The sequence below is a fragment of the Sarcophilus harrisii genome, chromosome 1 (assembly GCF_902635505.1).
Source record: "Sarcophilus harrisii chromosome 1, mSarHar1.11, whole genome shotgun sequence".
Taxonomy (NCBI): domain Eukaryota; kingdom Metazoa; phylum Chordata; class Mammalia; order Dasyuromorphia; family Dasyuridae; genus Sarcophilus; species Sarcophilus harrisii.
Genome location: NC_045426.1, coordinates 712907721 through 712935520, shown reverse-complemented (window position 1 = coordinate 712935520; position 27800 = coordinate 712907721). Strand labels below are relative to the sequence as shown.

The following is a 27800-nucleotide window of genomic DNA, read 5'->3' as shown; positions in this document are numbered from 1 at the left end:
CAATGACAGAAAAAAAAAAAGGGGGGGGGAGTGGGGGTGGGACACGAACACCAAAATACTCACAGCAGCACTTTTAAACACAAAGTAGAGGCCATGGATTAGGACTCGTTTTGCTTAGCTGACTTTGAATTGTTGTTCTAAGGGACTGCCTGCTGTCTAGGGAAATGGCAAAGTGAAATAAAAACAAAAGCTCTCCACCAAATTTTAGCAATGAAAAAAGAACAAGATCTGAAGATGCTGGTAGGGAAAGGCTGCCGTGTCCATGGCCACGTTAAGGCAAGGTCTTTCATCCCTCTGGCACTGTGTTCCATGTTTTAAGAGAGATGACAAGCAGAGAGCACCCTGAGTGACAGAGCATAAAGGGGGGGACATAGTTCCTCCCTTCGAGGACTCACCTCAGAGGGAAGAATGAGGCACGGCAGAGGGAAGAAACAAAGGGGCAAATTAGGGCATTCCTAGAAACTGCAGCTGAGACCTGTGACGTCCCCACCTTCACTCGAACAAAAAAAAAATCCCTCTTTACTGGGGACCCGGAGATTTCTGTTCGGGTCTGGCTGAGGTTCCTTGGCCTCCAAGGTTTCATGCTTAGATTGTGGATTTATTTGTTTAATCAGTACTACATTTAATAACATCGAGATATGGATGGACCTTGAAAGGTGTCTGTGACCTGGCAGGGGGGGGGGGGGGCTCTTGGCTCTACCATTTTGCAGCCCTGGGACCTCATTTTTATAGGACGAACAGAATAACAAAGTTGGAAGGGACCTCAGAAGGCATCGCATGCAGACCCTTCGTTTCACTAAGGCAGTTAAGTGATTTGTCCAAGATCACACAGACAGAACTAGGAAGAAGCAGAAGTTGAGATCTGAACTCAGGTCATCTGCCCCCAAAGCCAACACTTTCTCCCCTGCTCCTCCTATGTAAATGGGAAAATAATGACTTTCAGGACTTTTTTCAACAGAATTGTTGTGAGGGTCAAGTAACAAAGGTCTCACTAGCCAAGCTCGAAGATTCTGCCCAACTCTAAATCCACAGCCCTTTGGCTGATCTAGAGTCGACACATGCAAAACCACAGGGCTGCAGATGCCACAGGTAGGTGCCTCTGAAGGCTCCCCTGCTCTCCAGGGCAAGCACAGCCTGCACCTTATGGATAGCAACTCCGTCTCTCATCTGATTCCACCCTCTAGGCTCCTGGAGCTCATCCAGACAAGCAGATCACGTTCTGAAGCTTCAGAGGTGGCCCCCGGGCCATTTTGGTCCTGGTTCCCGAAACAGAATCTCTTTCCAATGGTCCTGACAAGTAAATGGCAGCTATCCTTTGCTTTGAGACCTCGAGGGAGCCAGACCAACCTCCTGAAGCAGCCCATTCCCTGTGGGGCCAGCTCTAATCATTAGTCAGTTTATCCCTCCAGCCGATTTGCCTCAGCAACCTGGACTAATGGTGGCCCATTCTGTCCATGGGTCAGTTTAGCGCATCTTCTTTCAGACATCCTTGTCCAGGACGCTTCACAACAGCCATTCTTCTGTCTTGAGTCAATCCTTCTGAGTTCTTTTATCAAACAATGCCATGGCGTGGCCTTTAGGCCCCTCCATACTGCCAGACAGTCTCCAGGCCCATAGTACCCAACGTTCAATGAGACTAAGTGCTGGACACAAAGATAAAAAACAGAAAACCGACTACCCTCAAGGAAGGACCTTGTCATCCACGGAGGAAGGAAAACAATGCAAAACCAAAAAATATCTCCATCCCCCTTCAGTCCCTGCTCAGCAGCGTGGGAGCTCCCTATGGACAGTTGGTGACAGAGAACCCCACATTTCAGAGTTGGAAAGGCCTCGGCCCCTTGGTCCGACCCTTCTACAACATAGCCAACCTGTGATTATGCAGCCTTCGCTCGATGTCCTCCAATAGGGGATCCTGCAGCTTTCAGAGCTACTCCTGCTCAAAAAACCAAGCTGAATCCACGGGCCGGCCCCTCCAACAAGCCCGGTGCAAAGTAACCCAGGAACCTTTTCCCCCCTGCCTCCTCTATCATCTGCAGCTCACAGTGAACTTCCTAAAACTCAGTGCCCAGATGAGTGCATGAGCATGGAAATCAGCCGACTAACGGCTCGGGTATTCCCATATTACCCACTCCCATCATAAAGGAGCTGAAAATCAAAATCTGTGTTTTTGTCTGTCCTTCCATACTTGCTGACTCGCATCAAAAAGTTCCATCTCTTTAATTCAGATTAAACAGGTGTCTGACCACATCTCCATCTTGTATTGGTGATACGGAATTATTGTTTTATTCTAAAGATAAGACTCTGCATTTATTCAACACTTAGCCCAGCACATCATTGGGGCTTAAAAGTCGACCGATGATCCCAAAACCTTGTTTTAGGAGCTGAGATAGTTTATAACATGTCATATGGAGTGGAGAACTCAGACAGGTGTACTACATAACAATGAATACAGGAGGTTATGGTACCGCTGTGCGAAGGAGGTTTGGGAGGCAAAGGACATGAGTTCAAATCCTGATTGTGATTTTGAGGGATGCTGGGACAGGTTCTAATTAGAGCTTACTAGCCATGTGCCCAAGTGACAGCACTCAAGAGCCTTAGCCTCCTTATCTGTAGAAACGGACGTGACACGTGTGTAAAAATGTTTGTTGTGGCTATTTTTGTAGTGGAAGAACTGGAAGCTGAGAGGCTGCTCATCAGTGGGGGATGGCTGAATGAGTTGCAGAATATGCAGGTTATGGAGTATGATTGTTCTGTAAGAAACGACCAGCAGCAAAATTTCAGAGAAGCCTGGAGAGACTTCCAAGAACCGATGCTGAGGGAAGTGAGCAGAACCAGGAGATCCTTGTACCCGGCAAAAAGATTATACGATAATCAATTCTGATGGCCGGGGTTCTCCAAAAGTGAGATGATCCCGGCCAATTCCCGGCCTCGTGATGGGGAGAACCGTCTGCACCACAGACAGACTGTGGGACTGAGCACATACTAATTTCACGTTTGCTTTTTCCCTTTTCGTTATGATTCTCTGATTCATCTGGAAATATGTATTCATTAAAAAAAAAAAAAAAAAGAACCAGGTGTGATACTAATGCTCTGGACTGTGAGGTGGCCACAGAGCACCTGCCCTTGGGTCCAGAGGACCTGAGTTTCAGATATGCTCTCAGACAGCCGGCACTTACTGGCTTTGTGACCCTGGCCAAGTCCCTCACCCCCTAACTGCTTAGTCAGAAAAACTTGACCTCACTCTGGCCTTCAAGGCAGTTTCCTGTGCCTGGAATGCCTCCACCCGTTTGGGGAGTTACTACTTGTTCTTGGCCCCATCCCCTTTCCCATCCCTCTGCTCCCCCAGAACAGCCTGGGGGGTGACCTGGAGTCTGCACTGGGAATCAGAGATCCCCAACCCCAGCTCTGCCCCTTTTTGGGGGGGCACCTCTCTGAGAGGAGAGGAGAGGCCTCAGGGGCCCCACTGAACACACCCAGGAAATCGTCAGCCCTTCAGCTCCATCATCCAGCACAGGACGTGGCGCAGAGGATTTCACTTAGGGGGCTGGTGAGCCCCCAAACTCTGCCCTGTCTCGGCCCATCTGCCCACCTGCTGCTAAATCAGATGAAGGGTTTGGTTTGTCCAACTTCCCCAATGTATAAAACACCTCCTCCACTGTGTCATTCGTCAGATGACGAATTCCTGCCCTTCTGTGCATCTGCAAGTGTGGGGTAAGGAAATCAAGGCAGAGCTGAGCCCGAGAGATCCTCACCGTCTTTGCCTGTCACGGGGGACGAAGCGCCCCCACGCAACAGTCCTCGGGCCCCTCTCCAGCACAGAGCAGCTCTTCCGAGCCAGGGGAGGGGTGCCTCGGAGGCCCTCACTGGGCTGAGCCCCCAGGTCTAGAGCCTTCCCCCCAGTTTCTTCTGCCTGCTGTAGCTCACTAGACTGAGCTCTTCCACACACGTCGTTCCCTCTTCTTTGAGTGGCACACAGTAGGTGCTTAATCAGTGTTTATTGACTTGACCTAACACTGGCCAGTGCCACAGAGGGAGGTCTCTGGGGCTTTTTACCACAGACAAAGAAATGTCCAAGAACTCTGGAAGTAAGTTTGGAGCTCCGAGGGCCCTCAGCGTTCCCTGCCCCAGCGCTAGAACAAGAACCGAGAACCGGGTTCTGTGGTGGGCACATAGCTGTCACAGTGCGGGCGCACACACAAACACAAGCACACACATGACACAATCACACAAGCACACACAGAGCATATGGTGATACAATCACATAGTGCACAAATACAATCACATGCTGACAATTACACACATGTACAAATAATCACACACACATGCACACACAGTGATACAAACACAGTAACACAATCACACACATGGTGACAATCAGTGACACAATCACACACATACACACAGTAACAACCACATGCAAATACAACCACAAATACATGGTGACACAATCACACACGGTGACAATCACACACATGTACAAATAATCACACATGTGCACACATGTGACACAATCACACACTGACAATGTGACACACACATGCACACAGGTTTGCGTAATTCTACAGTGACAATCACACAAGTACACAAAATCACAGTGACACACACATGCACACAAAGTACACACAAACACAATGACATGCACCTACACATGGTGACAACCACACACAAGTAACACACAATCACAAAGTGATACATCCAGTGACACACATGCACACAAGTACACACAGTGATATGCACATGCACAGTGATACAATCACCCAATGAGAAACAAGTACACTCAAACACAGTGACACACATGCACACAGGTACACACAATCACAGTGACACACACATACGCACACACTCACAGATATTTACCTCATACACATGCACAGTGACAATCACACAAGTACACCCAATCACACTGACACAGTCACACAGTGACATGCAATGCAGGATATAATCACAAACACAGTGACATGTACCCAGTGACATACACACACAATCACACTGGTACACACATTGACACATGCACACAAATAGTGACACACACATGCAGTGACAATCATGGTGACATGCACACAATGACACAATCACAAGTACACACAATCACACACAACATTGATGCGTGCTCATAACCACAGTGACACACAATAGTGACACAATCACACACAAGCACAATCAGTGACACATATAGTGACAATCACATGCAAACACACAGTGACAGGTATACAGTGACACACACACAAAATCATGCACAGTGACATGCATAGTAACATGTGCATAATCACATAATGAACACAAACACATGCATATAATCATATGATACAATCACACAAGTACACACAATCACAGTGACATACAATCATTCAATGACACACATGTGCACACAATCACACAGTGACACTCACCCATGCACACAATCACATGCACAGTGACAACTACATGGGGATACCATCATACATGCACACACAATCACATGCAGTGACAACACACACATACAACCACACCGTGACACACAGTGTGACACAATCACAGTGACACAATCACACACACACACAATCACGGTGACAACCACACACAGGGACAGGAGCACAAATCACAGTGACACAGCCGCACGCACGCGCGCACCCACAACCCCGCACAGTGACACCCGCACCCTGGGGCACTTTCTGGCCCCGCAGTCCCGGCACCTGCCACGGCGGGTCACGCGCCTCTCGGGCGGCTCAGGGGCCGCCCCCACGCACGAGCTGACTGACCCGGGGCCCATCCCGCTCCTTTTGGCGCAGCAAGAATTGCGGGCTCCCGCCGGGGGCCTTCTGAGCCCGGGAGCCCCCGGGGACTCAGCGCATGCCCCGCGCGCCCAGATACAGCCCGAGGGGGGGGCGGGGAGGGCTCCAAAGTTGTGCGGGCCCCACCCCCCGGGCCCAAAGCCCCCAGCCGGGACGGTCCCGGGACGGCGCTGCGGGGGTTCCTGCGCGGCGGCCAGGACTGCGTCCCGCGGGGCAGGCCACCGAAGGGAGCGCTCCCTAGGAGGGCAGAGCGGGGCGGCGGGCACCCGGGGGTCCCCTGGAGCGGCGGCGGGCGCCGGGGGCCGGGACTGGGCGCGGTACTCACCGCAGCGGCCCGGAGAGCTCCCCGAGGGGTCGGTAGCGACGGGGGCCCGGGGCGGCCTCGGGGGACACCCGCGCGCTCGGCGGCGGCGGCCGCGGCAGGAGGAAGCCCCGCCGAGGCTCCGCTGCGTCCATGCAGGGCCCGCCCGCCCTCAGCCCTCCCGGGGCCAGCCCCGCTGCCGCCGCCGCCGCCGGGGCTCGCTCATGCAGAGAAGCGGCCCGGCCACAGCGGCCTCAGCAGAGCCCGACACATCCCCCGCCGTCCGCCGCTGGCTCCGCTCCTTCCGCGCCGCCGCCTCCTTTGTTTTGAAGCCGCGGCAGCTGCCACGGCTGCCGTTAACGGCGCTGGAACTCGGCGCCAGCCAATCAGCGCCCGCCCGCGCGCCACCGCTCCGCGCCCGCGCCAGCCCGCTCCCTCGGCCCCGCCCCTCCGCTCGTCGCGCGCCAGCAAGTCCGTTCCGTCGGCTCCGCCCCCGCCGCCAGTCCGCGCGGCCGGCGAGTCAGCTCCCTCGCCCCGCCCCTCCGAGCGGCCCGCGCGCCAGCAAGTCCGTTCCGTCGGCTCCGCCTCTCCCACCCGCGAGCCGGAGCGATGCTTCGCTCCGCCCCCCCCCGCCCCTGCGCCTGCCAGCTTGCGGCCCCGGCCCCGCCCCCTCGCGAGCCAGTCTGCCGTCCCGGCCCCGCCCCCTCGCGAGCCAGTCTGCCGTCCCGGCCCCGCCCCCTCGCGAGCCAGTCTGCCGTCCCGGCCCCGCCCCCTTCGCCTCCCGCGCGCCAGTCGGTTCCCTGGATCTCGCCCTTCCGCCGGTCAGCACTGCGGCCCGCGGCCTCTGCCCCGCCCCCAGCCCTCTGAGCTCGCGCCAACGCCCCTGCTTCGACCCGATAGCGCCCAACGCTTTCCCCGTCAAACTCCGGCTGCCTGCCTGGCACCGAGGGCGCGACTGCCAATCAATCAGGGAGATGGAGAAAGCAACGTAGCACGTGTTTTACCCCGCCTCTCCTCCCACTCAGAGGCCTCGAGGATTACCATTGGCCAAGTCGGACGGGGCGGTCTCCCTGACAGCCAATGAAAGGATCGAGTTCGACTGGAGGGCGGGCGGAAGCTCGGGGAACAACAGGCGCGCACTGGGCGCGGGCGACGCGAACGCGCGCCCTCTCTGTCCCGCACTCCGCCCCCTCGGGGACGCGCGGTGGGTGGGGCCAGACCCGAGGAGGCGTGTCGGGGGCGGGGCCTCCCCGCCACCCGGGCAATCACACTTCGAGCCCTGTTGCCGGAGGCCCGCCTGCAGGAGGAGCATCGCGGAGTTCACCTGCTTGGCTTCCGCCCATTCTACAGAAGGGGACACCGAGGCCGCTGAAGAGTCGGTGCCTGCGCCCAGCGCTGCCGGGGGAGGGAGGAGGGGAGGGGCTGTGGCCCCCGCCGCGGACAGCCCGGAGGAGGGCTCCAGCACCCTAGCCCGGGAAGGCACTTTCCGGCTTCTCTTCTCTCCGTCCGGGCTGGGAGAGGCTCCCCGCTGAGGACTGAGGGCTGGCCCTCAGCAGGGGCCTGATACATGCTCGCTGGCTCCCCGGAGCCCTGAGCTTCAGCCACCGCCGGCCTCCCCCCCTTTGCCATCAGTCAGCATCTCCTCCGGGAGACTCCTCATCCTCACACGCCATCCTTCCCCATCGGCCCCGCCCTTAGAGAGCTGCTCTCTCCCCGCCCTCGGGGGCTGCTCCTCTCCCGCCCGCCCGGGGCTGCTCCTCTCTCCCCTCCCTGCCCTGGAGGGCTGCTCCTCTCCCCGCCCTTGGGGGCTGCTCCTCCCCCCGCCCTCGGGGCTGCTCCTCCCCCCCCCGCCCTTGGGGGCTGCTCACTCTCCCCCGCCCTCAGGGACTGCTCACCTCTCCCCGCCCTCAGGGACTGCTCACTCCTCCCCGCCCTCGGGGCTGCTCCTTCCCCCCCCGCCCTCAGGCTGCTCCTCTCCCCCCATGGCCCCGCTGGTCCCAACACGTGCCAACTGCACCTTCCTGACGGCCCTCGAATTGGCCCCCTCCTCTCCTCAGCACCGCCCCCCGCCCCGCGATCGCCCAAGGACTGGGGGCTCAGCAGACAGAGGGGCCCCCATCACCAGCCGCCGGATCTCGCTAATCTAGCCCCCGCCTCTTCCCCCGCGGCCCCAAGGGGTCCTCTTTGGGGCACGACCTCCCCCGCTTCCTAAACCCGCTACACAAAGCCCCCCCCACTCGGTGCCCCCCTGTTTGTCCTGCCCGGAACTGGTGTGTCCGTAGGAGTCTGCTTCTAGTCCCCTCCTAGGTCGGGAGCGCTCTCAGGGCGGGGACTGTCTCTGTGCATCCCCAGCATTTAGCCCGGCACAGGGGAGCCGCTTAATAAACACTCATGGACCGGACCCCCATTTCACAGCTGAAGAAACTGAGGTGCCCGCCGACTTGCCCAGGCTCCCGCGGCTGCTTAGTGGAGGCTCTTTAGCTCTCGGCCTCCTTCCACGTTCTGGCTCTCCCCCGATAACTTCTTGTTTCATCTCCCTTGTGTCCTCCCCGCACAGGTCCAAGAAGGGAAAGGTCCCATCGCCGGTGCCAGCCTCGCCCCCTCCCCATCACTCAGCACCCCTGAGATCACGGGCAGCCCTAATGATCTGCTTGGGATCCTTAATGACGGCCCCCTCGCTAGGAGGTCAGTAGCTTTCCCTGCCCAACCTTATAATAAAGGAACCCCGTGTGTCCAAGCTCCCACCCCCTCCGGTGGCCCAGGTTTCGCTTGGTTCCGGGACGGCGCTTCCAGGCCACTTGAGCCTCGCTCTCGATCTCACCCTGGCCACCAGCCGTCCACGATCAAGAATTCGGACATCTCTCTAGCTGACCGGCCTCTGTCCCTGGGGCTCTGACCAGCGGGACACTGAAACAGCTTGAAGGAGAAACTGCTTCATTTTCAGGGTGAATATCGACACCTAGGAAATGGACAGATGCTAGAGAATCGGGTCGTTTTTGTTTGATTTTCTAGACTTAAGCAAGTATTGGAGAAAATAGTAATCATACTTATAATTATTATTTATATTATATAATTACATATCACGTAATTATAATAATAAAACATCTCTCTCCTCCTAAGACTCCTAAGACAATTTTCACTCTCACTTCTCTCTCCATTCTCTCCTCCCCAAGTGACTTCTCCTTCTCAGTCTCCTTTGCTGGATCCCATCCCCTACCACAGTGTTCCCCAAGGCTTCTTGGTCTACACTGTCTCTTGGTGACCCCACTGACTCCCCTGGGTTTAATTACGGTCTTTCTGCAAATGATTCCCAAATCTAGAGATCCAGCCCTGGTCTCGCTCATCTCCATTACCAACTGCCTAGGGGACGTTTCTAATTGGATTTCCCATAGGCACCTCAAACTAATAGGCCCACAAATATGATTTCATTCCTCTCCGGGCTGAACTTTGAATTTTCTCTGCCATGGCCTGGAAACCTCCACGCCGTGGAAGCTCGTTCCAGCCCTGGAATCCATAGGCTGGAAGTAGGAAAAGGACCTATTTGCACAAAAGTGTAGCAGCTTTTTGTTGTGGAAAAGAATCGATATTGAGGGGATGGCCATCACCCGGGGAATGGCTGAAGTAGATGTGCTGTATAATTACAATGAAACATTATTTGGCTATAAGAAATGAATGATTTTAGAAAAACCTGGAAAGGCGTGAACTGCTGCCGAGTGACGTGAGCAAAATCAGGAGAACGCAGTATATAGGAACAGCGACGTTATGCATTAAACAACCGAGTAATTTTGCTCTTCTCAGCAATACAATGATCCAAGACCATCCCAAAGGACATATGAAGAGAAATGCTATCTATCTCCAGAGAAAGAACTGATGGCATCTGAATACAGATCAAAGCATACCGTTTTTCTCTCTTCCTTCCCTTCCTTTCTTCCTTTCTTCCCTTCCTTTCCCTTCCTTCCTTTCTTCTCTCCTTTCTTCTTTCTTTCCCTTCTTCCTCTTCCTTCCTTTCTCTTCCCTTCTTCCTTCCTTCCTTCTCTTCCTTTCCCTTCCTTCCTTTCTTCCCTCCTTTCTTCCTTCACTTCCTTCTTTCCTTTCTTCCTCTCCTTCCCTTCTTCCTCCTTTCCTTCCTTTCCCTTCCCTTCTTCCTTCCTTCTTTCCCTTCCCTTCTTCCTCCCTCCCTTTACTTCTTTTCTTTTCTCCCTCTCTCCCTTTCTTTCTTCCTTCTTTCCTCCCCACTCCCTTTCTCTCTAGCTCTCTTTCTTTTTTTTTTACTTTTCTTCCATAAGGTAACTAACATGGAAATAAGGTTCATAATGTGTAACCAAATTGCTTATCTCAGGAAAGGGGGACACCAAGGATAGAGGGAAAGAATTTGGAACTCCAAATTTTTATAAGAATGTTAAAACTTGTTTTTACAATTAATTGGGAGAATTTTTAAGGAGCTTTAAGTAGTACTTATCAGAGAGAAGCCAATACTTTGCCTGACTTCTCCCCAGCTTCCCTCAGAATTAATACTACGTCAAGCCTCTAAATGGATTTTGGAGTGACAGAACCCACAGAGATTCAAAGTGAAACAATTTCCAGCATAAGATATCATGAGAAGAACTCCAGGAAAGGTATGATCACTTGGTCATGGGAAACATGGTTGGGGGATGCTGCCCAACACAGGCATGGGGAACCTAGTAGAAGGCTCTTAGCCAAAGTACAGCAGCATTGGCCATTCTGTCCTGGTTCAGAGATCCAGTGGTTCAGCAGACCATCTGTGAGACCACCATCACAACCACAGAAATTGTAGCCCTGGCATAACAGGTGGGACCAAACAAGCATAGTGAGAAAGCCTGGATCACCACTGGCCCCAACTCAGTGGAAAGTTATCAAGAGACTCCTGTCTTCCATGCAAAAAAAAGGGATAATCTCACCTGTGTTCTAGAAGCAGAGCTCAACTTTCAAAAATGAGCAAAAAAAGCAAAAAGTGCTCTGACCATAGAGAGCTACTATGGAGACAGGGAAGATCAGAACCAAATCAAGATGGACAGCAAAGGCAAAATGTCTTCAGGTAAAACCTCAAAGAACATATGAACTGGTGTCCAGCTGAAAAGACTCTCCTGGAAGAGCTCAAAAAGGATCTTAAGACAGGAGAAAAATGGGGAAAGGAAATGAGAGCTATGGAGGGGAAGTATGAAAGATTTGGGGGAAAGGCAACAGCTTGGAAAAGGAAGCACAGAAATTGACTGAAGAAAAGTTCTTAAAAAACAGATTTGGCAAAATGGGAAAAATTATAAACCGATGAAAACAACTACTTTAAAAATAGATTTGGCAAAGTGGAGGGAAAATACACTGAAGAAAACAACTCTTAAATGCAAATTAAGACAACTCTGAGATACCACTATACACCTGTCAGATTGGCCAGAATGACAGGGAAAGATAATGCAGAATGTTGGAGGGGATGTGGGAAAACAGGGACACTGATACATTGTTGGTGGAATTGTGAATACATCCAACCATTCTGGAGAGCAATCTGGAATTATGCCCCAAAAGTTATCAAACTGTGCATACCCTTTGATCCAGCAGTGTCTCTACTGGGCTTATACCCCAAAGAGATACTAAAAAAGGGAAAGGGACCAGTATGTGCCAAAATGTTTGTGGCAGCCCTGTGTGTAGTGGCCAGAAGCTGGAAAATGAATGGATGCCCATCAATTGGAGAATGGTTGAGTACATTGTGGTATATGAATGTTATAGAATATTATTGTTCTGTAAGAAATGACCAGCAGGATGAATACAGAGAAGCTTGGCGAGACTGACATGAACTGATGCTGAGCAAAATGAGCAGAACCAGGAGATCATTATATACCTCAAAAGCGATACTGTTTGAGGATGGATTCTGATGGAAGTGGATTTCTTCAACAAAGACAAGATCTAACTTAGTTTCGATTGATCAAGGATGGACAGAAGCAGCTACATCCAAAGAAAGAACACTAGGAAATGAATGTAAACTGCTTGCATTTTTGTTCTTCCCGGGTTATTTATACCTTCTAAATCCAATTCTCCCTGAGCAACAAGAAAACTGTTCGGTTCTGCACACATATATTGTATCCAAGATCTACTGTAATCTATTTAACATGTATAGGACTGCTTGCCATCTTGGGGAGAGGGCGGAGGGAGGGAGGGGAAAAATCGGAACAGAAGTGAGTGCAAGGGATAATGTTGTAAAAAATTACCCTGGCATAGGTTCTGTCAATAAAAAGTTATTTAATAAAAAAAAAAAGAAAACAACTCTTTAAAAATAGAATTGGTTGATCGGTGGTCAAAGGATATGAACAGACAATTTTCAGAAGAAGAAATTGAAACTAATTCTAATCATATGAAAAGGTGTTCCAAATCACTATTGTTCAGAGAAATACAAATTAAGACAACTCTGAAATACCACTACACACCTGTCAGACTGGCTAAGATGACAAGAAAAGATAATGATGAATGTTGGAGGGGATGTGGGAAAACTGGGACACTGATGCATTGTTGGTGGAACTGTAAATGGATCCAACCATTCTGGAGAGCGATTTGGAACTATGCTCAAAAAGTTATCAAACTGTGCATCCCCTTTGATCCGGCAGTGTTATTTCTGGGGTTGTATCCCGAGCTTTCAGCTAATCACTACCTGCAGTCGCCTTAGCAGGGCCAGAACAAATAATTTCATGGCCACAAGTTCCCACCTTTGCTCTAGAACCTAGAACAGAGCTTGGCTCACAGCAGCATCACACAGATGGAGAAAAACTCCCAGAGAGAGGAAGTGACTTTTCCCAGCTCAGAACTCTATTATAATTGATAACCTTGTGACACAGTGGGCAGTACAAGCTTGGAATTGGACTTAGGAAAACTCATCTTCCTGAGTTCAGACACTCACTGACTGTGTGACCCTGGGCAGGTCACTTTGCCCTTTTCCCCTCAATTTCTTAGTCTACAAAATAAGCTGCAGAAGGAAATGCCAATCACTCCAATATCTTTGTCAAGAAAATCCCAAAAGCGATCAAGAAGAGTCGGACGTGACCAAAACAACTGAACAGCAAGCAAGTCACGCTTGCTACCTCCTTGTTTGGCCATCAGTGTGGAAATTCATGATGTTGATCACCTGCCCCTCCCCACGTGCTGAACCAGAACCAACCTATTCATCTATAAGCATTTATTCAGTCCTCCCCATGTGCTAGGAACTGTGCCAGGTGCTGGTAATAGCAAGACAAAATGAATCAGCCCCGGCCCACAAGAAATTCTATTAAAACATCTAGATGATTCTTGGGTTTTAGAAAAGTGTAGATAAAGTCATTACATGTAGAATCAATAGCAAATAAATCAAAGGGAGCTAGGGAAGGGAGGCAGAAGCAGTTGGGCAGATCAGGAAAGGCTTCATGGGTGGAGCACTGGGCCAGGAGGCTGCAAGGCTCATCTTCCCCAGTTCAAATCCAGCCTCAGACACTTCCTAGCTGGGCAAGTCTCTAGATTCCATTTGCCTCAGTTTCCTCATCTGTAAAATGAGCTGGAGAGGGAAATCTTTGCCACATGGGTCAGGAAGAGCCAGACATGGATGAAATAACTGAATAATATTCTGAGTACTTGACATATAAGGAAACTAAATCCACCAGATGACTCTTTTAGAGGGAATTTTCCATAAACTACCTGACAGGTTTATCGGCTCCTTCCCTCTCCCTATCTTCTCTCTACCAGGCTATACAGGCCCGATTCCTGCAGCCAATCGTCCCGAGGCACGGTTTCCAGCCCTCTCTTTATCCCCTGCCAGTCTTAAAGCCCTTTATCAATGTGAGCTGCTGCCCCCCATGTCAGTATCCCAATGACCCTGGCGCTCTTGACAGACGGGAAGGGGGAGTCTCTGGCCCAACTTGCAAAGCTCTTCAACGAGCAGAACCATAACATGGGGCCGGACCCTCTGAATCCCAAGTCCAGGGAGAGCCTTGAGGTTACTGGACATTCCCAGGGGCATTGGCTATTCCAGTCCCTGAGACTGTGGTCCCTAAAGGGCCAGACAGGGATGTTGCTTTCCACTGCAGCTTTGTTCCCACGAGCTTCAGGAGACTCAGAGCGAGCTGGAATTGTTTGTCGGTTCGCTTGTCATTTGTTTATTCGTTTCTTTGCTCTTTCCCAGCAGTTGCTTCTGCCACCAAAGCCTTGAGCCTCAGCCTGAAGCGACTTTGCATGGGAAACACTATCCCAGTTCAGTGTGGGCGGCTCCGCGGCTGGAACAATACTGGTTAGTGTTTCTTGGAAGTGGCCTGATGCTGGTGACCTCTGACTTGCCATCTGATATCAGCAGCCCCAGGGGGCCTTGTTAGGGAAGCTGGTGGAGGAATGGGCTTGGTGCCCAGCCCTCAGACAGGCCCCTTGAGTGTATTACCCTCCTCAACCTTGGTCTCTAGCCAAGAGGCTCCTTTTCATCCTATTCTGGGCAGTCCTGATCCCTCCCTCCACTCAGGGCTTTGCAGGTAACAGCCTAATAAAGGAATAACTAAAAGCATTAATTAGGATGTATTGATATAGTATTTCTTTATTGTAATAAAAAGTATTTATTATCAAATTTTATTTCATATTAATTAACTAGCATTAAAAGTCCTTATATGTCAAGTGGGGCAGTTCCAGGGAAGACCTGCGTGAGTTCAAATCCAACCCCCAACCCTTACCAGCTGGGTGATCCTGGGCAAACTACTTATTTGCCTCAGTTCCCTCGGCTGTAAAATGAGCTGGAGAAGGAAATGACAAACCAGTATTTTTGCCAAGAAAACTACAGATGGGGTCATGAAGAGTCAGACATGGCTGAGATGATCGAACAATAGCATAAATACGCCAAGCACTGGGTTTGCCTTCGGGGATACCCATAGAAAAGCAGAGACAATCTTTCTCAAGGAGCTCAATCCTTTTAACGGGGGAGGTAGTACCTGTGGGAGGTCCTCAGGGTTCAGTGAGAAAGCAGAGGGAAAGCGTTTTCTTTAATTCCATGTATATGATAAAATCACATCTCGATCTGGTGCTGAGCCATCTGACCATACCAAGGCCTCCTTTTTTAGTTTTTTTGTAGAGCAGAGGAGGTTCCACACCTGCAGAAGCAACTGGCAATTACAGGGGCTGCTCCCCAGGCTGATTGCAAAAGACTGAATCGGAGAGTTGAGAACAGAGAGCCCGAAGGGAGCATCTGCAGAGATTTCACTTTGATGTGGACAAGAACTCCCCAAAAAGGGGGCAGCCAGCTTGGAGGTCATTGAGGCGAATCTGGATGGGGATACCTGGTCAGGTATCAGCTGGACTGAATGGCTACTGAGACTCCTCACAACGGATATTTCAAAAGTCCCAGCTCCGTGACTCACAGGTTTGGGACAGGTCACTGAGCCTCTCTGAGGTTCAGCTTTCTCATATGCAAAGAGAGGGCAGCTAGGAGACACAAGGGATAGAGTGCTGGGCTTCGGACACTTAGCTGTGTGACCCTGGGCAAGTCACTTCACGCTTTCTGCCTCAGTTTTCCAATCTGTAAAATGAGAAGAAAATGGCAAAGCCCTTTGCCAAGAAAACCCCAAATGGGGTCGTAGAGAGTTAGATTAAAATAAACATAATGACCACGTGAGGGGAGCAAATACTCATCTTGCGTCCCTGATAACGTGGTGGTGAAGAGCACAGGAGATTGTGAAAGGCTTTTCGATCAGTGCGGGGCTGGCCCTGGCTGAGGTGCTGAGTGTGGGGGAAGTTTATGGAAACAAAGTGTGGGATCTTCCCAGAAGGACCTGGTAGAATCCTCCTGCTGCTCTTAGAGGAGGAATGACTTGGTCACACACAGGTCCCTTATACCTAAAATACTACATCTTCCCCTCTACCTCTTGGAATCTGACTTTGGACAAAACTCAGCTCAAATGCTGCTACTCTTTATAAAGCATTTCCTGATCTCTCCCCCCAGCTGCTAGTGTCCTCCCTCCCCAAACCAACTTGTATTCCTTTTAGATATGCTTAGGAATATCAATATTTTCTCCCCTTTGAGAAGACAGGGACCGTGACTTGGTACTTCCAGTACTTAGAAGATCTGGCCCGTAATTTTGTTGTTTGGTGATTTTTCAGGCACGAACAACTCTTGGTGACCCCATTTGGGATTTTCTTGACAATGATGCTGGAATGATTTGCTTTTTCCTTTCCTAGCTCACTTTATACATTGGGAAACTGAGTCAAACAGAATTAAGAGTGCCTGCGATGGCACAGCCAGTAAGAGTCTGAGTCAGATCTGAACTCAGAGCTTGACTCCACTTACCATCTAGCTGCCAAAGCACATAATAGATCCTTAACAAATGGCTCTCAATTCTTTGCTTGCTTGATTGAACCAAGCTATTGTTCAGTCTTTGTCCGGAATTCCCATATCCCTTTGGGAATATCAGCTGGGACTCTCTATAGGATAAAATCCATGTTTCTAGTGCAGCATTTCCTCAAGTGAGTCACACAGGACCCTACCTTCAGTGTAATGTGCTTAGAGGCTTAGGGAAAATTCAGTAGTAAGGATATTCTTTCCCCCTCCATATTGATATCAAATATAAAATCAGGTGCTTTCTACTTTTCCACATGAAAACAGGTTTAACTTCTTCCAGTTTTGTTCTACAATTTCTCCAACCTTCCTTTGCCCCGGAGCTGTTCCACAGGCACCCATCTCTGTCATCCCAACTCCCTCTTATAAATCTGTCTTGTGGTCTCGGGCACTGGGGAAAGGCCGCCCCAGGAAATCCCATCCAGGGCAGGAATCAGTCGCCATTTGTTTTCCAGACTGATGTGTATATTCCTTTCCGTTGTTCCTCACTCTCGCAGGTTGACCCAAAGAAGAGCAGAGAGGCTTCCGGCAGCCAGGAGAAGGATGCCTTGGGAACCAAGAGTGACTGGCGCTGAGGGCCAGGTGGGAGGGGGATCCCCTGGGATACCAGGATCAAGCTCCGGGGGAAGCAGGGCTGCCAAGCTGTCCAGAGGATTCCTATGGCCACACGTGGACCTGGCTTTAAAATGAAATGTGTCATTTACCTGTTAATGTCGAGGTGTAATAGGTTTTATGGCGTTTGGTTTATGTTGTGAGAGGCTTCCCAGTGATATTTTATCCTGTTGAGGCAGCATGTTTGTAGACGTGGGCCAGGGGGAACAAGGGTCCCAATGCTCTTCCCTGGGTTGGCTCCCTCTTAGACTGAAAGCTCCTTGAGGCTGGGACTGGGCTTATGGGAGGACATGGAAGGGAATTCAACAGAATGAGGATGTATGGCTCGGCTAGATCCCGCTAAAGGATCAGTTTCCTTTTCTGCAAAATGAAGGGCTTGAGAGGCACCATGAGGTTGTGAACGGGGCCCTGGACTTTCAATCATGAAGTTCTGGATTCAAATCCCACATTTGACATTTATTAGCACCTTGACCTTGGTCTAGATCATTTGGGGGGGGGGGTCAGTGACTCATGTTGAACTCTCTGTTTTATTTGGAATGGGATTTCCTTGGCAAAGATCCTGGAGCGACTTGCCATTTCCTTCTGTGGCACGTTTCACACATGAGGAAACTGAGGCAAATAGCATTAAGTGACTTGCCCAGGCTTGCCCAGCTAGTAAGAGTCCGAGGCTGGATTTGAACTCAGATCCTCCTGACTCCAAGACTCTCTCTCCACTCCTCCATCTTCCTGATCCCGGTCTCGGTCATACTTTCTATGTTACTCTCCCTGGACCTCAGCTTCCTCAGTCTGAAAGAAAAAGAATTGGACTCAATGACCTCTGAAGTCCTTCCCCTCTCTAGAGCTACGAGCAGATTTAGCTAAGGATGAGCCAAGGACACGTTCTAGAAAAAATCTGTGCAGCGATCAGCCCATCTCCAAGCCCTTCCCCTAAAGGCACTGAGCTGGACCTTCTGCCCCCCTTCCCCATCAAGGGGAGTTAAGGAGCCCCTTCTCCTTTGGGCAGATTCTGGGGGTTGCCTCATCCCTGGGGGTCCCGAGTACAAGGCGCCCTTAGCTTTAAGAAAATTAAAATCCAGTAGCTTTGGAGCCCCCAGGACGCATCTTTTTCTCCACTTAGCCGGAGGAAACAAAAGAAATCGCAGACCAAGGAGACTGACACCTGGGAATTGAGAGCCAGCATAGGTAGGGTCTTGCATAAGGGGAAGAGCTCTCCCATGTCCAAAGTGGCCTCTGTGTCTGCTGGCTAAGCACTGGCTCCACTCAGTCAGTCAACATTTATTAAGCACCTACTATGTACCAGGCACTGGGCGAAGCACCGGGGATCCAAAAAAAAGGCAAAAGGCGGTCCCTGCTTTCAAGCTGCTCATGACCCAATGAGGGAAGCAAACAATTGGGTACAAAGCCACTGGCTGCAGGATAAACAATTAACAGGGGGAAGGCCCTGGGGTTAAATAAACCGGGAAAGACTTCCTACAGAAGCTGGGACTTTTGCTGGGACTGGAAGGAAGCCAGGAGTGGGCCCCGATGGGGGGAGAGCTTGAGGTCTGGAGGACATGGCGGAGAGAGTAAGGGACTAGTTCCGAGAACAGCAAAGAGCACAGTGTCTTGGATCGGAGAGTGGGGGGGGGGGTGAAATGCCTGGGGGGCAGGTTAAGAAAGGCTCTGAACACCAGAAGATGATTGATCCTGAGTGGGAGAGTGGGACCGTTCTTTGGGAAAATCACTTTCTCAGTTAAATAGAGGACAGACTGAGATGGGGAGACTGGAGGCTGGAAGGCCAGGGGAGGCTGCAGTGGGGGCAGAGCCAGCCTCCATGCCAGGAGGCACAGAGGCTCCAAAAAGGGCCTAAGAGACTTGGGAAGACCTCGGGGCGGCAGGTGCCCCCTCACTGAACGCTGTACTGCAGCAGGGCCGTTAGCCGTGCTTTCCCGACCCTGGCGCTGACTGTGCCCCCCCCCCCCAGCCGGAGCTCCCCCATCCTCCACTTACCAATCAGGGACTCTTCCCTACTCCCCCACTTTGTCCCCTCTTGGCCGTGCTGGAATTTGGCTCTGCTAGCTCCTTGTGCCCACCGGGAGCTCCGCTTGGACTCCTGACCTCCCTGCCTCCCAGCCTCCCGGCCTCCCTGCCTCCCTGCTCTGAGCTTCTGGGACACTGGGTGTCTTCTAGACTTCAGGCCTTTTCTCTGGCTGCCCCCCCTCCTGGGACTCCCTCCTCCGCCTCCACTGCCAGGCTCCCCAGCCTCTTCTCAGCTGGCTCTGTTCTTGGCTTTCCGGATTTCAAACTCTTGCCCTCCTGCTGCCTCGGCCTTGACTTTCCCTCAGCATCTGGGGCTGCTTGGCCCGGGAATAGGGCGGCCCCAAACCTTCTCCCACTGATGTATCCCCCTGGAGCCTCCATTTTGGGAAGGGGCTGGGCTAGCCTGCTGTTCATCTGCTCCTGGCCCTGGTCCGCACTTCCACCCTCTCCCCCTTTCACTCCCATTTGTTGGTGATTTTCCCCTCTTAGAATGTGAGGTCCTTTAAGGCAAGGAAGGTCTCTTTTGCTTAGAAGTATATCCTGGCCCTCAGCACAATGCCTGGAATAGAGCAAATCCTTAATAAGTGCTTTCTTCCTCCATTCCTTCCCTCCTTCCTCACTCTTTTCTTCTTTTCCTCCTTCCTTCTTTCCTTTTTCCTTCCATCTTTCTTCCCTCCTTCTCTCTTCCTCCATTTCTTCTTTCTTTCCTTCCTTCCCTCCTTCCCTTGTCTTCTTTCCTTCCTTCCTTCCTTCCTCCTCCCTTCAAGTAAAGTCCCCCCTCCTGGAGGAAGCTTTTCCCAATCCCCCTCCATCTTCCTGACTTCTCTCTGAAATCAGCCCCACTTCATCCCGGGTGTAACTTCTCTGTTCATAGTTATTTGCATGTCGCTGCCCATGGGGCCGGGAGCTCCCGAGGGCCGGCTGTGGCCTTTTTGCTCCCCAGCGCTTAGCAGAGTACCTGGCATACAGAAGGTGCTTCATAAATGCTTGACACGTGGGATAACCGAAGTCCGAGGTGTACAGCTAACATAGCTAATACACGGAGCAATGCTACACGACAGAAATGAGTAAGAGAGAAGATAAAAGCTCCGGGAGTTCACAGCAAGCTGACTATGAGTCACCCTTGTGAGAGGGCAGCCGCCACCCCCGGGGCCATCTGGGCTCCGCTGAGCGAGTGGGAGCTTCCGAGAAGGAGGAGGCTTTCATCCCCAGCATCCTGCCCTGGTCCGAAGGTGCCTGGGCTATTGGGCTACTTCTAGGCACTCACGGGGGGGGGTGTTTTATTTTTAATATTATTATTTTCAGAGGCAATTGGGGCTAAGGGACTAGCCCAGGGTCCCACAGCCTGAAAGTGTTAGATTTGCACTCAGGTCCTCCTGACTTCAGCGCTGATGCTCTCTCCACTATGGCGCCCCCTAGCGGCCCGAGCACTACATTTTAAGGCGCGTGCTGAGAAGCCAGACCACATCCAGAGAGGCAGCCTCTGGCACCGAGTCAGGGACGTGGGCCCGGAGGGGTCCTTTAGGCCGCAGAGGGCCCCCTGAGGGGCGGGACTTGACCACTTAACCCAAGGACACTGGCCCAAGTCCCATAGGGAGTGACCAGCGGGGCTGGGATTTCAGCCGGTCTCTGTGCCCAGTCCAGCACGCTCGCCAGCGTCTCTGCCCGTGAAGGGCAATTCAAGCAATTCCAGCAATTCAAGAAGTGGGCGAAGGAACGGAGGAGATTCTCCTGGAGAGGAGAAGCCGGGGGCAGGAGCCGGCAAGCTCCTCTCCTCGGGTGTCTCTGAAGGACTGACATAAAAGGACTCATTCTCTCCGGCTCAAAAGGCAAGTGAAGGAAACGAGGAGGCCACGGCAAGCCTGATGTCCCTCCCGAGAACGAGGCTGCACGTGGGCAGGTGGTGAGTCTCCCCTTCAGGAGAAGTCTCCAAGAAAAAGCCAGCCGTCGTGAACTTGACCCTTGTGAAAGGATTGCTCCCTCAGGTTGTTGTGGAACTCAATGGACCATGAGCTGCCCTGGCACTGTGGAGAGGAAGACTGAGGAGCAGAGCGAGGGAGGTTTGGTTCAGAGGGAGGGAGATTTGGTTCAGAGCTACGCCATTCACTGGGCCACCCAGCTGCTCCCAGAGAGAGGCTGGCTGGCTACTGCCAGGTAGGCTTGGCTAGGAACGATTCCTTTAGTGGATAGACTGGACTGGGCGGGCACCGAAGAGCCTTCCATTTCTCAAATTCTGTGAGCCGCATCTGCACAGGGAGCCAGTCGGACTCAACGGCCCCGAAGGCCACTCCGGCTCTGAATCCAGGACACTGCCAACGCGGAGGTTTCAGGAACCACGTCGCTGGGGAGACGCGGCCCTTTGTTAGCTCTCAGTAACGAGGGTGGACATGTGGCTCTGGCTGAGGCTTCTTGGTGGTGGGGAGGGATGGGGAAAGGCCGGGTTTCTTGTGAAGAGAAGGAGGCTGCAGAGAGGAGCAGAGAAGGTACCCTTGGGGCCAGCTGAGCCAGAGTCTTCAAGCTTGGGAGCTGGAGATGATTCCTCTGAGAAGGTTCCTTCCTTCTTTAATAGGTGTCTTGGTGTTCTTTGGACCAACCCACTGAGTCTGGGATTCTAGGACTTCAGAGCGCTATAGGACACCTTGTGTCTGAGTCTTGAAACAAGTGGGTGACGTTCTGTTTCTAGGACCTGGGCCTTGGGCGTGAACGAATGAGGGGCAAGAGACTTGGCGAGGGACCCCCTCCCCGCCCTCTTTTTATAGAGAAGGTTGGAGCAGGGAACGGTTGGCTTCTCTGTTCCCACTCCGGCACTCCAGAACCATTTGAAGGGAGATTCCCCACCAGGGTATGATTTTAGTAAGTCCTAATAGCCGTGTCCGGCTGGAATGGTTCCCTCAAGTTGGGCCAGGGAAGGAGCAAGGGCCCATGTGTAGAACTGAGCGACAGTTATCAGCTCAGCCCTCTTTTCTCCTGGTTGTTGTTCAGTTGTGGGCAAGCTCATTTGGGGTTTTCTGGGGAGAGATGCTGCTTTGCCATGTCTTTCTCCAACTCATTTAACAGATGAGGAAACTGAGGCAGAGTGAAGTGACTTACCCAGAGTCACATAGCTAAATTTGAACTAGGGAAGAAGAGTCTTCTTGGCTTTAGCCCTGACATTGTGTGTGCTATGGCACCACCTGGCCTTCCAGTCTTCCCCAATTCCCTCCATATCACAGGTATCTGGAGAGTCTGGTGGGAGGACAAGAATGCCTAGGGATGAGGTCATTGAACCACTTACTGGTGGGGAGACCTTTGATGATTTTTGGCATCCTGGGGACTTCATTTCGCCATTTAAACCTTCTAAGGACATTTTTCGATTTTGCATCACTTCTTCCTCCCCATCCCTCAGAGCTGTCCTTTAAAACCAAGATTTTTTTTTTTAACTGAGGCAATTGGGGTTAAGTGACTTGCCTAGTGTCACACAGCTAGGAAGTGTTAAGTATCCAAGGTCAAATTTGAACTCAGGTCCACCTGACTTCAGGGCTGGTGCTCTATCTCCTACACCACCTAACTGCCCCAAAGAAACAATTTATCAAAACTAAGCATCATCTCGGCCAATTCCAGAGTTATAAATAGTATTCCATAGCCATCAGCCTCTCCTCTGCAAACCCAAAAGGAAGGTTCACTCTCTCTCTTTTTGGGGGGCCCCAGCTTTTATAGTATTCAGATTCATATATCTATTGCTGTCCTTTCTGCTGTCATTGCCACAATCTTTGTGCGTGTCATTTTCCTGATTTTGCTGACCGGACTCGGAAGTTGGCTGACTCGGTCTCTCCTGCATCTCTAGTTTGTTTCTCAGTAACGTTCTGTTGCATTCACGTACCACCGGTTGTTCTGCCGTTCCCCAAGCCATGGGCATCTATGGTGTCTCGTTTTCAGTTTTTTGCTGCCTCACCAGGTGCTGGGAAAAGGAGGGCTTGTGAAGCCTTCGTTATGATCACCGACCGAATTTCCCCATTTTTAAAGCTAGGGAAGTGACCTGAGTAACAGCGTCTCCTCCAGCTCTAACATTCTGTGGGAAGAATTGAAAGGAAGGGAGGGAGAGAGGGAGGGAAATGTTCCTTTAGCAAGCACAGGCTGTGGAGGGATGCGGAGGAAGAGGTGGAGCAGGACTTCCTTTGTAAGAAACAGGTCCCAATGAGGGAAGCCATCTCAGGCCAGCTCCTTCCGACTTCTAGGGATTGGCAGGTTTTGTGCCCTGCAAGTGGGAGAAAGGCAATGGGCACAAGGCAGAAAAGTCCCTACGTGGGTTCTATATAATAACCCACATGGCCTATGTGCCTGCATCCACATGTACCCATATATTTCTAGGTATGTTCATAAACATATATATATTTATATTTACATATAATCACACACATTGAGTGTCTGAGTCTATTGGAAAGAGACCAGAGAGACTGACATTTTTTACAGAATGCAAAATATGAATAGTGAATCTCACATTTTAATATTTTTGCAATATATCATTTTATTTTCTAGATTGAATTGCATTTGATCAGCAAGATATTATAAAACCACTTCAAAGCCAAATTGCGGGCAATGGCGGGCGGGCTCACCCTCTGGTGGCTCCAGGGGGTAGTGCAGCCTGTTTACAAAGAACCTAGCTGGAGTGTTTCTACTGGGCTTATATCCCAAAGAGATACTAAAGGAGGGAAAGGGACCTCTATGCGCCAAAATGTTTGTGGCAGCCCTGTTTGTAGTGGCTAGAAATTGGAAAATGAAGGGATCCCCATCAATTGGAGAATGACTGAATAAATTGTGGTATATGAATATTATGGAATATTATTGTTCTGTAGGAAATGACCAGCAGGATGAATACAGAGAGGATTGGCGAGACTTACATGAACTGATGCTGGGTGAAATGAGCAGAACCAGGAGATCATCATATACTTCAACAACGATACTGTATGAGGATGGATTCTGATGGAAGTGGATTTCTTCAACAAAGAGAAGATCTAACTCAGTTCCAATTGATCAAAGAGGGACAGAAGCAGCTACACCCAGAGAAAGAACACTGGGAAATGAATGTAAACTGTTTGCATTTTTGTTTTTCTTCCCGGGTTATTTCTACCTTCTGAATCTAATTCTCCCTGAGCAACAAGAGAACTGTTCGGTTCTGTACACATATATTGTATCTAGGATATACTGTGACCTATTTAATATGTATAGGACTGCTTGCCATTTGGGGGAAGGGGTAGAGGGAGGGAGGGAAAAATGGGAACAGAAGTGAGTGCAAGGGATAATGTTGTAAAAAAAATTACCCAGGCATGGGCTCTGTCATTGAAAAGTTATAATAAAATAAATAAATAAATAAAAAATTGACAAGACAACTTCATTATAACAGATCTGCCAAAGATTTTGTAATAAAATACTTTCTTCACCTGTCCAAAAAAAAAAAAAAAGCCTAACTTGAACCTAGATTCTGATTAAAGGAGCCCATCTGCCAGCTCAATTTGAGCGCCACCTAGTAGGTGATGCAGGGATCGCACCCCAAAACCGTTCCCATTCCCTTTGTGGGAAGGTCTTCCCTCTGGAGACAGGCCAGGTAGTGCTGACCTTGTGGCACAAATAGATTCAGAAGTGGAAAAAGAGAAGGAATTCATCGCCAAGACGTTATGATCATAGGGAGAATTCCAAAGTTCAAAATCATAGAAGAGATTCAGTGGGTGGATAAATAGAAATGCACATCGTTATTCTATACGTTATTATTATATAATTATTAGTTGTAATTATATTAATTATAACTGATTATCTCACTTGATCTTCACAACAATCCTGCGATCCAGAGTGCCGGATCTCGAGGTGGGAAGATTTGAGTTCAAATCTAGCCTCAGACATTTACTCAAGCAAGTCACTTAATATTTGTTCTCCTCACTTTCCTCATCTGTAAAAATGAGGGTAGTTATAGCACTTACCTACCAGGGTTGTTGCGAGAAGCTAATGAAATCATCGTAAAACGCTCAGCACAATGGCTGCCACAAATAATTACTATGTAAATGTTGATATTAACTAAGTTTTGACCACTCTTCTCGGTGGCTTAGGTGAAATAAGGATGCAAGCCATGGAAGTTCTGGTCATTGATGAACTGAAAACCCCGATTCCAGGGAGAAGGCCCAGGCAGCGACTTTACGTCAAATTCTGAAGTCCATGAGAAAAGGAGGAGGAACTAGAACCCAATATATGAGCGACAAGTAACGGGACCAGGCTGGGTACTTTGTTCTTATTGTTCAGTTGTGTCGGACAGCTTGACCCCATTCGGGGTTTTCTTCATTTGACAGGTGAGGAAACTGAGGCCAGCAGGGTGAAGTGACTTGCTCAGGATTACAGAGCTAATAAAAATGTCTGAGGCTAGATCTGAACTCAGGAAAATGAGTCTTCTGCCTGCAGAGCTGATGCTCTGTGACCTACGGCATCATCCAGCAGCCCCTGATGGGTTCCTCACAGAGCCCTAACGCTGTCTTTTCTTGGAACACTCAAGTTACCCACTCCTCCTCACAAAGACACTGCCTCCACTTACGGCTGTCCTGGGCACACACACAGCTAGGATGGTGATGGAAAATCCAAATCTATCCGGAATTTGCAAGATCTTCCTCTGGTTATGGAGGGGACAGGGTGGGCAAAAGGAAACAGAGGCTGCTCCTCCCGACTCCCAAGCCATGCCCTCCCTGCATGGAGCGGCTCTTTCCTGACTCACTCCTGAAACTCTGGCATTCCATCTGGCCTGTTGCTTCACACGGCTCCCACTTGGAGTGACTAAGCCTCCCCGACCAATCCCAATACACCCCCTGGGTAGCATGACGTCATTTCATACAAGGTTTTCGCTCCTTCCAAAATCACCAAGGATTTTTTTTTTCTTGCTGAGGCAGTTGGGGTTAAGTGACTGGCCCAAGGACCCATAGCCAGGAAGTGTTGAGTGTCTGAGGCAGATTTGAACTCAGGTCCTCCCAACTTCAGGGCTGGTGCTCTGTCTACTGCACCACCAGCTGCCACACCAAGGATTTTTTTGCATCTTGTTAAAATGTCTTTGACTCAACAGAGATGTCTATAGTTTATAGCTCCCAGCTACAGGTTATACCTGACCCAGACTCAGCTGAGAAGTCCAGGGCCCTTAATGATTTTTGAAGAAAGGAGAGGGAGGGGACTGCTGTCACCCTCCCTGGTGGGCTCTGTATTTAGTGGAACCTAAAGGTGTTCCCACCTTTAGAGAGCGCATATAAGCAAGAAGCTCTTAGGGCCACAGAGGACTCTGGGAGGAAGCCCACAAGCCCACTCTCGGAGGTGGAGTCAGATTCCAACTTTCACCTTGGTGCTGGCTGGAGGTGTTTGGAAAAAGAGAAGCCGAAGCTGGCAGAGGCAAAAGATTAGCGGTAAGAGCTCTTGGAGAAATAAACATTTGGATTTTATTAGATGGCTGTATTTGAAGTGATTAGTACTTGGAACCGAAACTAAGGCTGCCTCCAGGAAACCTCTCCAAGAAACCTGCTCAGAGAGAACCATTATATTTTAAAGAAGAGAACGAACATTCGCGCTCCCAGGACCCCGTCCTCAGGTGGACCTTTTCGCTAGGACCACATTTCCTGGCCCCTCAGTGTCAGAGGGCGGATCGGAGGAGGGAGTGCCTGTGTTCGATTTACTCTGCTGCTGTTGGAGTTGGCAATTCTTTTTGTGAATACGCAGAAGGTGGCGGAGGGACCGCACTTTCCCAGACTTTGTCCCAGGAGCCAGGAGGAAGTGAAAGCCGAGTAAGGCCACGAGCAGGCGTCTATTTGTGGAAGGAGAGCCCTGGAAGGACTGCCACGGGTCTGGAGGCTTGTCCTCGGCTGCCCAAGAGCTCCAAGCTGGCCCTTGTGCTATCCTAAGGCTTCCTGCAGGGAGGAGGAAGGCAGAAAGGAACCCGGTGACCTCAGAGCTCTCCTCTCCTTGGCCTTTTCAAGAATGGAATACAGCTGGGAAAGACTCTGTGCAGATCTCTGAAACACTGATGCTCACTTCCCCTGGCGGGTAAAGAGAATCCCCATTTTACATCCTGGGACAGGGAAGCTTAGGTCGGTGAATGGAGAGTCTTCAAAGACCCGGGTACGGAGTTGGACTTGAGCAGACGGGCAATGTCTGGGACATGGCCCAGGCCCGTGTGGGTCTCATGGGTAGTACACTGGATGGGGTTCCGGGGCCAGCAAACACGCCTTTAACGTAAGGGCTATTGAATGAGCTGTAAGGCTATTGAATGAGCCGTAACTGCGGGTCCCAAACTCTTGTGGCCAAGGGCTCCTGTGACGAGGTCACACACTTCCAAAGGCTTCAGAGACCCGAAATCCTTTAAAACATCGGCAAAGACCTCCGAGTAACAGGAGGAAGGAAGGGGACCTGGATTCCCAGTGTTCATGCTCTTCTCTAAGAACTTCCACTCAAATCTATGCCATTTCCTTTCAGATTCTGTTCTTAGAGATGCCAGGAAATGGGCTGGTGACAGTTGGGGCTAGAGGGGGAGAGAGGAGGATCACGGCTTCCCAAGCTGAAGAGAAAAGAAGCAGTCCCGCCTATGGGTTCAGCTCTTGGCAGCATGGCTGGCCCAGGTGGGCTCCAAGGCCCTTGACATTGTCTAAGTTCTCCCAGCTTTTCTCCTTGGGCCCCTCAGCTGGGGGCTCCAAAGGTCCTTGCTGCCTCCCTCAGACCCTGTTCATGCCATGAGCAGCCAGGACTGTGCTCCCGATCGGAGGAACCA

The 27800-nt window shown here is 50.8% G+C and overlaps 1 protein-coding gene and 1 long non-coding RNA gene across 2 annotated transcripts in view; one reads left to right on the top strand and one right to left on the bottom strand.

Annotated features, from left to right (window-relative positions):
* YPEL1 (yippee like 1) overlaps positions 1-6285 on the bottom strand; it is a 33871-nt gene extending 27586 nt beyond the window's left edge. Inside the window, exon 1 of the mRNA XM_031949054.1 lies at positions 6097-6285. The gene's annotated coding sequence lies outside the window, so the exon portion shown is untranslated. The remainder of the gene's footprint in view (positions 1-6096) is intronic.
* A 7858-nt stretch (positions 6286-14143) lies between these two features.
* On the top strand, positions 14144-17109 carry LOC116420885. Its single transcript, XR_004231337.1, has 3 exons — positions 14144-14329; positions 15141-15439; positions 16909-17109. It is a non-coding gene; the product is annotated as an uncharacterized LOC116420885 (long non-coding RNA).
* The last annotated feature ends 10691 nt before the right edge of the window (positions 17110-27800 follow it).